Raw genomic sequence first — 9,105 nt, forward strand, 5'->3', positions numbered from 1 at the left:
ATCAATAATTGTAAAATTAAGAATTTAAAAGTTGGCTAAGAAAACACAATATTTTGAAGTGATGGATCAAATTAATTTAATTAACTAAATGCAAATGAATTAACCTAAATGCAATGAATGAAATGCAATTAAATGATTTTAGCAGCAATTTCACAAGTTTTAACAACAATAACATGTATAAGCTAGAACAATTACAATACTTGACTCAATTCATTTTTCATCATGTTTAACAATGTTCCAAAAAAATTCCATGGCAACTCGATCTTTCTTTAACTTGGAATCTCATATAAGTTCTTTCAAAGTCTTATACTTAGAAAAAACATGTATATTTCTATGTCCATATTTTACTAAGCATTCCTTAGAATTTATGTGAAGTAACAAGGACGTATTAGGTTTGAAAAAATTTAATCACATAAACCTAAAGTTATGTAAGGTAATAGTGCTCTCTCGAGTTATTACGAACCTTTAATTTAATTGAATTAGGATCTAAATTAAGCATGCATCTTCCAATTATCATGTCCATTAATCGCCACCTGATTAGGATTGATCAACTAATTCTAATGCATCAAAACATATTTTTATGCATGAATAACATGAATGATTTTAATTGGAAACATGAACGACAGATGCACAGAACATCGTAAACATGAATCAAAATGAATTTTATCAAACTATTGCAATCATTCTAGCTAAAACAAAATTAAGTCACCATCATTAATGGAAAAACAATTAAACAATTTGCAAACATATTTGAATAACTAAAAATAAAAATAAAGAACAAGGAAGAAGGAACTTTTTATGATTTTGGCGATTCTCTGAAGACTGATCGTGGTGGTTTCTTCCACTTCTCTTGATTTCTCCTTCGCAAACTACTCTTCAAGGTAGTTGGCTAAGAGAGTTTTTCCTAAGGGAAATTCTAGCTAAAGGAAAGTGGGGAAATGAATGGCTTATGTGTGGAAGGGAGGAAAGAAAGATGAGAGAAAGATGATAGAAATGTGAATTGAGGGATGAATGAAATGGGAGATGGAGTGGTATTTATACTAGAGGAATGGCTTGGGAGTTTACTAAAAATAGCATGGAGATCCCTTGGATTTCTCCTTTTCTTGGCCGGCCATAAGTTGTGGAGAGAGGGTTGAGTGGTTGATTGATTCATACTTCATTTTATGCATGAATCATGCAAAGGGTTGGACGGTTTTCAAAGGTTTAGTTGGAGGTAGATTTCTGATTTTTTTCACACATATAAGGACCTTCCATTCAAATATTTCAAACCTAATTTGGGCTGATTTTCATGCCTTGGTCGAATTGGGCTCTTCTCCCCCTTGTTGGACAGTTTTGACAACCCAACTAGTTAGCAGACTAGCCCTTCTCAACAACCAACTTTCAACTAGATCAAAGCAATATTTCCGAGCCCAATTTATCTTCTTTACCGTCCAAAGTATTGGATAATCAACTCACTTATATGTTTCTTCAATTGCTCCCAACATTGAGTAATTTTAATGGTCCATACTGCAAAAATTTAACAAAGAAATTATCATATAGCATAATTCAATGAAATTATGTAAAATTACAAACTTTACTTAAATTATACCCAATGTCTCAATATGAACCAAAATTACATAATTAGCTATCCAAATGTTCAAGATTTGCATGAATTTTAAGTAAAAAGGTATTATAAAAGTCTATATAATTTAGACTTATCAATGGTCCTATCTTGCCACGACATATAAAATGTATGTGTTATGAGGCGCATTATCACATCCCCGACTCCTCAAAACTACCTTTGAAATTTCCTAGTTTTTGTCAAAAATCCTAAACCCAAAAACCCTAAACCTAAAAATATTAAAAACTTTAAACCTAAAAATATTAAAAACTTAACCTTAGGAGATAGAAAGGGAAAACGTGTCCAGCTGGGTGCGCTTCCCATTTCTCTCTCCAAAAATAGCCTATTTCCCTAAGGCTCAGTTTGTTTGCCAGTAAAATGTTTTCCGGAAAATAATTTTTGGAAAATGATTTACTTTTCTGGAAAATAATTTACTTTTTTGGTGTTTAGAAGAATCTGTGAAAAATATTTTCTGTTGTTTGGCATATTTCCTGAAAATATTTTTCGAAAAAGCTGTTTTTACATATATTAATAAATTTATATACATATTAATAAATTTATATTTTAAATTGTTTTTACATATATTGCAATGATTTATTTATAAATAAATAAATCAAATTAAATATATAATAATACTCAATTATTAAGCTACAATATTAACTGTCATAAATTGAAAACAACCAAAGTCAAATAAATTATTTGTAATTGTGTTATAAAAAAATAAAAAACAAGGATTGAATAATTATAAATTAGCTTTCAAACCACAATTAATACTAGAAATTAATAATATTATCCCAATGCATAATTAGTAGTACACCACATAATAACAACAACATTGTTCAAGTGCATAACTAATATTACACCACATAAAAGTATCAATATCTTCAACCTTGAGAAAATTTTTGAAGCCAAATTTTTTTATGCTTCTTACTTTTAACAAAAAAAGCTTTGGCCTCGGATTCATGACTCACTAGATAATCAAACACAGAACATAAGAAGTCATCATCAAATCCTTCTTCCTCCATCGACATCACTTCTTCGTAAAGATGTGGTGTCTTCTCCGCAGTAAATTGCTCCAAAGCATTAGCAATTTTGCCAAGTTGTTCACCCACAAATTTAATTTGTTCATCAACGATACTTTCTTAAACATTTTTTCTTTTACGTTTGGATGTGCTAGATGAAGATACATTTTTTCTTACCTCTTCAGCCTCTTCATTGTCGCAGTCTAGAGGCACTGAATCTTGGTTACCATCATCCAAATCTATGTTAGCAAATGTTCTGGCAAAACTCCCTGTTGCCATATTTTTGCCAACAACCAAAGCCATTTCATCATAATGATCAATGCTTTTATTCAAAAATGGTTCATACTTCTTGTGTGCCTGTTGGATATTATACACAATTAGAATAACAAGTAAAAAACAATTGAAATATACTTAACATATATATACATATATTACCATCACTGCTGCATCATATGTCGCTCTATCACATGTAATCATTTTCATGTTATCATCCCATCCAAAACCACTTTCACCTTGAATTGTGCATATAATCTGCCACTGGTTTTTTACAGTCCTCAAATGATTTTCCACATGCTTCGCTCGCATTGGACTTGAAATCTTTCAGAAATAGCTTCGGCAACTCGATTAATAGAAACTGCTTTGAAAGTATTAGAAGGTTTATTTTCTCTCTGGGCCTCCTCTACTAGAATTTCAAAAAAAAATGTTCCATCAGTTTTGTGCACCTGAATTGCTTGGAGGTTCATTCGTTGTTGCCCTTACACATTCTACATTAATAATTGTCATTGTCAATCATTTCAATATCCAACAAACTTAAAACATAATAAATTCAATATCCAACAAGCTTAAAACATAATAAATTCAATATCTAACAAGCTTAAAATATAATCAATATCTAACAAATTCAAGACATAATAATTTCAAAATCTAATAAACTAAAATGGAACCTATCATTATCCAACCAACATTAACAAAAAAAAAACAATTTTTAATACTAAACATACATAACATAGAAATAATAACCCTAAGCCTTAAACCTACCTAATATTTCTAACCATATAATTAGTCCACATAGTTTGTGCAATTTCGTCTCTCTTAGCAGACCATTCTCTTGCTTCTTCTCTTTCTTCTCGCTCCATAAGAGTTGGTATTATCAAATCAGACTCAGGCTCTTCATATAATCCTTGATTAAGTAAATCACTAGGATCAACTCCCATTATATGATTATGAATGATACAACAAGCCAAAACTATATCTACTTGAGTTTGAAAATTCCAAAATGGTTCAACATCTAATACACGAAACCGTTTCATCAAAATCCCAAAACACGTTTAATAGTGATTCGTAATGATGAATGACGAAGATTAATGAGTTCCTTTGCATTTTCAGGCCCTTGAACACTAAACTCTTTTAAATGATATCAGACACCACGATATGGGGTAATATATCCATTTCGGATGCCATATCTAGCATCATCAAGATAATATTTACCTACAATTTTACAAAACATAATTAGTACTAATAAATTATGAGCTTACTAGAACTATTTGGTATTTAATGATAATTATTACCTTCTGAAATTCTTAATCCTCTTGGGCATGAAAGTGCATCACTTAAAATACGAGAATCATGTGCACTACCTTTCCAACCAGCTAGAACATAGGAAAATTTCAAATCAAATGTAATGGCAGCCAATACATTTTATGTTGTCCCCCCTTTACGACTACGAAATCTTCCTTGAATGCTAAGTAGAACGGATGTAGGAACATGAGTTCCATCTAATGCTCCAATACAATCTTTAAAATAAGGATAAAACCTTGGATTGTTTCTGATTTCACTAGGAGTTGACTCATCAGGTAATCTAATAACTAGTTTGTACAATTTCAAAATTGCTCTCAATACAGCCCTAAAGTAATGGTAAACTGTCTCAGTTGATCTATAATATCTAGATCCAATCACTCGAAAACTTACATTATGACCAATTATATGTAAAAATATAACTACTTGCTCCCTAATATTCATAGATTTAGTTGATTGTAACAAATTATTCCTACTAAGAATATCACACAAATTAAAAAAGGCAATCGGTCTCATCCTTATCACATCAATACAATGCTGATCACCACTATATAAAATACTATTAATATAATTTTCTCTTTCATAATCTCGATTCACACGAGGGTGAGAAGCAACTTCCTTCGTAGTTTTTAATTTTTTAATCCAAAGAGCCCCAAAAGCTAAAATGAAGCCACGACTCCGACAATTGCATTTTGATCTTGATTACGATACATCTGCACAAAATAATGCCACACAAATATTTGATCACTACAAAAAAGATGTAAGATTTTCATAAGTGCATGTTTTCATTCACGTTATCAAAACATTTCAGCAAATAATCCGCTACATCGTTCGATAGAACTGCAAGGTTTATTGATAGAAAAACACCAATCCACCCAACTCGAACTTTGACACAATACACAGATTTCAAATGTAAATCTAAATTGTATATATTTCTAATCCCAAACATAAATCTAAATAAGTGGTTTGATATGAGATTGTCCTTGAAAAAATACAAAAAATCCAATTATTTAAATCTTAGGATTTTGAATTTATATTATGTATTTTTTAAAGAGTAGGGACTAAATTAATAAAAATTATAAACATTAAGGGTTAAAAAATTATTTTATCTTTTTATAATTGCCACATCAACAACTCTAATAGCAAAATTGGATGGAGGGACTAAGATTTTTAAATAAAAAAAGTACTGGAAACATGGTAGTAGGCACCATACCGATACCGGCTGGTACGTACCATTTCAGTCAAAATGTCGATGCGTTTCAGCCTGTTTCAATCAATACCAACTTGTATTGGTAAGTACAAAATTTTGATATTTTAAATCAATTTTTAAAATTTTTATATTAACCATTTTAATTTTTCTATAATCATATTTATATGTATATAATTAAGATATATTTACATGTATATAATATATAATTTAATAAGAAACTAAAAAGTTAGACTATAATTATATATATTAAAATATTAAAATGTATTATAATTTATAAAAAAAACTAAAAAAAACTATATATATGTGAAAAATATTTTAAAACATGAAGAATGCTAAAATAATGCACTGAAATATGTCAGTACTATAAATAATGCCATATTACCGACATGAAAATTTCACTTAATAGAGCAAAAAACAAGCCATACCTCCAACTATAAATAGTGTTCCTATTATCCAAAAGTTAGCATACATCCATAATACCAAAATGCCGAACAGTCCTACAATAAAGAGGCCAGGTGTGTAACCCAAGTACTGAACAACAGCTCCAGCAGCTCCCTGAAACAAACGAGACCGGACTATCAGCATCATTCTAAAATTTCTCATTGTGCACTGATAAGATTGATGCCATAAAGTAGAATAAAGTTGGAACGGGATAGCATAAATCCACCTAAGTCTTAGAAAAACCTAAACATTACATGTTTACCCGAACTTTTAAGCTACTCTAACTTTAAAAGAAAAAAGTTCCAACATTCCATTCCAATTTCAACATAATAAAAATCTAATTTGTTTACCAGCTTTCAACCAAATGAATATAACCAAGAACCCATTCTTCTTTTTAAATAAAAATAAATAAAGCTACAGACTGTACCAAAAATCCAATTCAATGTAATTGCCAAATATAAAACCTAAACTTATATATATATATGTATCACTTACAAAAGCAGGCTTGCAAGATAAACAAAGTAATACAATTTCAATACCAGCCTTGAAATGACAGTTCTTTATACACTCAAAAATTTTTTCAACTCTCCTTATCAAACCAAATGGTTCAAAATCCACAATTCTACATTGCCTAAAAGCTTAAAAAACCTAGAAAAACCAACAAAAACCCACTGGAAATCAAGTTTTTTGAGAATAAAAAAACTATACATAGAATTTTGATATATCTTACTTCAGGGTATGATTTCCAATCAACACAACCATCAGATTCTAGAAATGAAAAAATTCAAGCATCTTTGCTAAGAATCTAACCTAATAAACACATCAAATCAGCATCGAAAAATCAAGCTTAATTCTATGACTTTATCAAACAAATTTCAAAGATAGATCAAGGTTGACAAGCATAAAATCCAAATAAATCAATCATCTCAACCTCATTTTGAGTAAAATCAACAAGCAGCTATCCCAAAATAAAAGCAAAACACAAGATTTTAAGGAAACAATACATTACCATGCTTAAAAGCACATAAAGCAAGCAAGACATGGAAATCAAGCTAAGGAAACAACTCCACATTATTACAAGAAAAGAAGCTGAACCTAATCTGCTACATGATTGAAACCCTCTCACTAAACAGATCAATCTTTTTTTGTTATTAATCCTTGTGTATGAACAGGTGTTGCAGGATGACAGTGAAAGAAGGAAGAAACTGAATCTTCTAAAATATGAAGCTGTATGCTACTCATCAGAATTATCAGTTAGTTGTAGGGCTTTATTTTTCTATATTAAGTTATTTCAATAATGCATCAAGGACTGGAAAAATGGAAAAATGTTTTAGTTGCAAACCATGAATAAGTCTTGCATCAGACAATTGTTAAATTTTTTTGAAAGGTGCTAATTGTTTGTCAATTAATCTTGCAGCTCAACAGGGAATTAACACTTAAAAGCACATAAAGCAAGCAGGACATGGAAGTCAAGCTAAGGAAACAACTCCACATTATTACAAGCAAAGAAGCTGAACCCAATCTGCTACACGATTGAAACCCATTTGTACTTTGGAAAAAAATCACCGTGGTGAAAGGACTTAACCACATGCAAGCTACCAGAAGGGGAAGACAAAAGGGGATACCAGAAACAACAATAAAAATTCCCAATTCGACATAACCACATGCAAGCTACCAGAAGGGGAAGACAGAAGGGGATACTTACAATATTGACAATGGGCCAACTTTGGGATGTTTAGATCCTGTAAATTCGTGAGGGGAAGACAGATTGAAGAAGGAGAAGGACGAAAAGAGGGAGGGATTTTCCGAAAAATGTCTTACGGAAATGAAATCGGTAAGACATTTTCCCTAAACTGAGGCCATTTTACCCGTGTCTTGGAAAACATTTTCCAAGTGTAAAAGGTTTTCAGGCTTCCAAACACTGTAAAATTAGGAAAACATTTTCCGAAAAATGACTTATAAGCCTAATTAAAGAAAAACCCAACATATATGGCTAATTTAGCCAATTAAGAGAGGTTTTTATTTCAATATTGCATCTTTTTTTTTCAAGATGTAGTTGTTTTGAGATTAATATTTAAAATGAGTTTTAAATCAAAATTCTTCATGCGTCATTAATGTTAATTTTTAATTAAATTATTTATAAATCAAGAAATTACCTTTTTTATAATTTTTTATAAAAATTATATTATCTTTAATTAATTTAAATTAATATGAGTTAAATAATAAATAAGAGAGTTTATTCCTTGTAAATCATTCATATAATAATGTTGTATTCTAAAACAACTCTATTTTTCTTAAATTGGTACCAAACCATTCAACATAACTTTAGAAGTTTAGAAGTCTGGAAATTTGCAACTGGTCTAGAGAGAAGATTTTAAAGATTAGAAATTTTCTTCAAAATCTCAAAAAATATTCGAAAATATCAAAAATTTGAAGACTAAAAAAACAAAAAGCCGAATTCGTTTTAAAGAAAGCTACTTTTGGATCTTGTCTGATCTAGAGAAATAAGGCTAAACTCATTCTTCAAGATCAAGTCTAAAAAAGCTCTTAAAGTGGAATCATTCATTCATGATCAAGTCCCATAGACCCTTAAATCAAAGCTCTTCATGTTTCGGTTGCATCAACACAAAAGAGATAAAATTTATTTTCAAAGTCAAGTCTCGACAACCTTTAAAGCAGACTCAACCATCCAAGATCAAGTCTCAAAAACCTTTTGATCCAAACTCTCTCAAAACTAGTGTTCAAGATCAAGTCTCGACAACCTTGAAGTGAACTTCATTTATTCCAGATTAAATGTTCATTTGTTTCACTTTTTTATTTTATAGAAAATTTTTTCATCATTGTTCTTTGTTTGGCTTAGTAAAATGAGCTAAGTTAATATAAAGGTAAATCGGGAAAACCCATGTTTTTATGTAAAATGACTTGTTCTTTTATTTTTTGGAAGATATTTTACGATCCTTGATAAGGACACACACGAAACAAAATCGTAAGTTTGTCCAAGTTGCAGATTTGGCCTAGGGCTCTAGTCGAATGAAGTAGAACTTGGAGTTTGATATACAATCTGAAACGCAAACAAATCTAAGTCAGATTTAAGAATTAAAAAGAGAAACAATTAAAACAAGTAATAAAAGATAGAAAAAGAACAAGGAATCCAAATTAAAGATTAGAAACAATTAAAGAATATTATAACACAATAGCAAATCAACGAAACAAGATAGATGGAAAAGATGGAAAGTGGCGTGTAAAAGTCTTAAGGA

The 9,105-nt window shown here is 30.3% G+C and overlaps 1 long non-coding RNA gene across 1 annotated transcript; it reads right to left on the bottom strand.

Moving 5' to 3' along the window:
- Positions 1-3,543: 3,543 nt before the first annotated feature.
- LOC107945720 (uncharacterized) lies at positions 3,544-7,820 on the bottom strand. Its single transcript, XR_001696689.2, has 4 exons — positions 7,554-7,820; positions 5,833-5,962; positions 4,191-4,910; positions 3,544-4,110 (listed from the first exon to the last, which is right to left on the bottom strand). It is a non-coding gene; the product is annotated as an uncharacterized lncRNA (long non-coding RNA).
- Between the last annotated feature and the right edge of the window lie 1,285 nt (positions 7,821-9,105).

The sequence above is a fragment of the Gossypium hirsutum genome, chromosome D12 (genome assembly GCF_007990345.1).
Source record: "Gossypium hirsutum isolate 1008001.06 chromosome D12, Gossypium_hirsutum_v2.1, whole genome shotgun sequence".
NCBI classification, from domain to species: Eukaryota; Viridiplantae; Streptophyta; class Magnoliopsida; order Malvales; family Malvaceae; genus Gossypium; species Gossypium hirsutum.